Source organism: Leuciscus leuciscus (assembly GCF_965113295.1).
Source record: "Leuciscus leuciscus genome assembly, chromosome: 9".
Classification (NCBI taxonomy): domain Eukaryota; kingdom Metazoa; phylum Chordata; class Actinopteri; order Cypriniformes; family Leuciscidae; genus Leuciscus; species Leuciscus leuciscus.
This window is the reverse complement of record NC_138733.1, coordinates 23,507,802-23,510,699: the sequence shown is the minus strand read 5'-3', so window position 1 is coordinate 23,510,699 and position 2,898 is coordinate 23,507,802.

Sequence of the window (2,898 nt, the reverse complement as noted above, 5' to 3'; positions counted from 1 at the left end):
ATTGAACTGTCACCTGACACAGGTGAGAGGAAGCCACGCCCCCCGAGCAGTTCATCCGCTCCTCCTACTCACCTTTACAACTCTTCTGCGTGACTTCAAGCACGGATATTTACGGAAATAAAATATGATATATATTGTTATTTTTGTAATAGAAAAGGTGAACAAAGAGAAAATAAACTGTTATAAATTAATGTACACAATAAGAAAAAATGCTACATAAAGATATGAAAAATTACAAAAAAATATTTTGTTCATACATATTGAAGACACGTGATTTATCTCTGCTGTGATATTATCTCAGAAATTAGCTGCCATGTCATTCAGGAACATTTCATTAATACTTTTCATAACACATATAAACCTGTAAGCAGAATAGAGGCATGTAAATAGTTTTTATGATACAAAAGAGGCCATCAAATCATAACATCAGTTGCTATATAGGCTACAATTTGCATGTCTGATGGTGCTGTATTCAATGTAATTTGCATATTCTAATGCAACCATTTGAATCAGCATCTTTTTAATCAGTATTTTTGTATTTTGAAACTTTTTATGAAACATGTAGGGCTGTACTGAGAATTTGGGGAATTTCTATTATTATTTGAAAGCAAATGTTTGCTTGTGTGATGATACAGTACTCAATATAATATGCTAAAAAATAAAACTAAAATTTAAAACGAATTAAAATTCAACTAAAGAAATGATCAAAAAATCCCCAGTATTGAACATGGTTGACTTAGCATTTATTTAATAAGTGTATATAGATATAGATATATTGATGGATACAAGATATCTAGATAGATATTTAGATAGATATCTAGATATCTAGATATCTAGATAGATAGATAGATAGATAGATAGATAGATAGATAGATAGATAGATAGATTTATCTTTCACTGTAGAAAGTCAATTTTTTTGATAGATAGATAGATAGATAGATAGATAGATAGATAGATAGATAGATAGATAGATAGATAGATAGATAGATAGATAGATAGATAGATAGATAGATAGATAGATAGATAGATACAAGAGGCATCAACTCATTTTATTCAGTGTGTTTCTTTCAAAATAAGCTGCTCAGTACATATACTGACCAGGAACTGCAGCATGAATGTATGTTGTATTGGAGGGATGGATTAGCTCACTGTATATTAATAGGCAGATCTCCCATAGGAGCTCCTTTTGTTGATTACGGGGAAACAAAGAAAAAGGTCCCATAAGGGGCCAATGCAGTCTCTGCTGTCTGACAACTGCTGGATATGAACTTGGCAGGACACCATTTAGCCCCCTTGAAGAGCATGTGTGAGCAGACGGTACTGATACACCAGGGTGCACCAATCCGGCGGCCAACCTTCACTCATGTACCCCGTGTTCACTCATGCAGTCACCATTTGTCTCTTTTCTCACCCAGTAAGGAGGTACAGCTCCTGCATATGTTCATAAGTCTGAGCGGGGAGGGGTCCAGTGATTCACTGTTCACGTCAGAATGAATTGGTCAATTTTGCTAATTATGAATAAAACACAGTGTAATTATGCAGTGGGGTGCATATTTGCATTATTTATGCAGCTAAGAGAAGCCGCCAAATTTGAATGAGCAGAAAACAATAGAGATGTGTCCCATTGAGTTTGAGAGGTGAAAAGGTCACAAGCTTCATTAGTCACCAAGAACAAGGATTTAAAGTGACAGTTCATCCCAAAATATACTCACCATAATCTTGTAGTTCCAAACCTATATGAACACAACAGAATATATTTTGAATTAGCCTATGTATGAACATTTTGTCCATATAATCAGTGTGGTCCAAAACAACATTGGCTTATTTTTTATTTTATTTTTATTTTTTAGAATATCTTTGTTTGTGTTTCACAGAAGAGTGAATAAATGAATACAGATAAGCTCAATGATAAGATATGCATATTGGCTAATACAATTATTTTAAGACTATGCCCTTTGAACTCATAGCCTTTTTGCAATTACATAGCCTATTAATATTCACCTTTGGCTGTGTTCAGATGTTTGCCGTTTTTCTGCAGCCTACAAACAAGACAAAAAGCAAGACATAATTATGTTCGCATAAATTAACTCCATTCTTCCAATGAATCATTCAATGTTATTGTAATTATGTAATGCCGTCATCCAGATGCAGGTCTTCTAAAAGAATGTCTCCCTCTTCTGGTTGTTCCGTGAACTGTTTAACGTATTCATCGTCATCTTTTGATCTTGGGCTGTGTCAATATCTTCCTTTCGTTGCAGTACTGTAAACCTCAAAGCCTGCCAAATGAGTGTGCTAATAAGATGTCTTCTTTGGAGGGGTTTCAAAGGACACCAGAAGATTTGCTCGCATTTGCTAGCTCAAGAGCCAAAGCAGGCAGAAATTAGGTCACCACTGTGTTTCAACCATCGTTTCAATCAGCAAAGAAACGCGCGGAAAATTAGCATTCTTAACATTCTCACTCAAATGCCACATATCTTCGTTCTCCTGAAAATTATGTCATCAATAGGTTTACTCACTCTCATCTCGTTTCAAACACTTTCGTTCATCTTCGAAACACAAATGAAGATGTTTAATGTCTGTCCCTCCATTGAAAGTCTATTCACTCAAAAATCTAATTGTTCAAAACATTCATAAAGAGTTTTATGTGAACAGACTTTCAATGGAGGGACAGAAGAAATCTCTCTTATTTAATTAAAATAGCCTATATTTTTCAATTATTTTCCAAAGGTGAACGAACGTCTTATGGGTTTTGAAACGACATGAGAATAAATGATGGCAGAATTTGGTAACACTTTATTTTAAGGTAACATAGTTACACGTTACTACATAAATTGAGCAATAACAAATAATTAAACCTAAACCACCAATCCGTGACTCTATAGTAGCCTAAGTATTAGT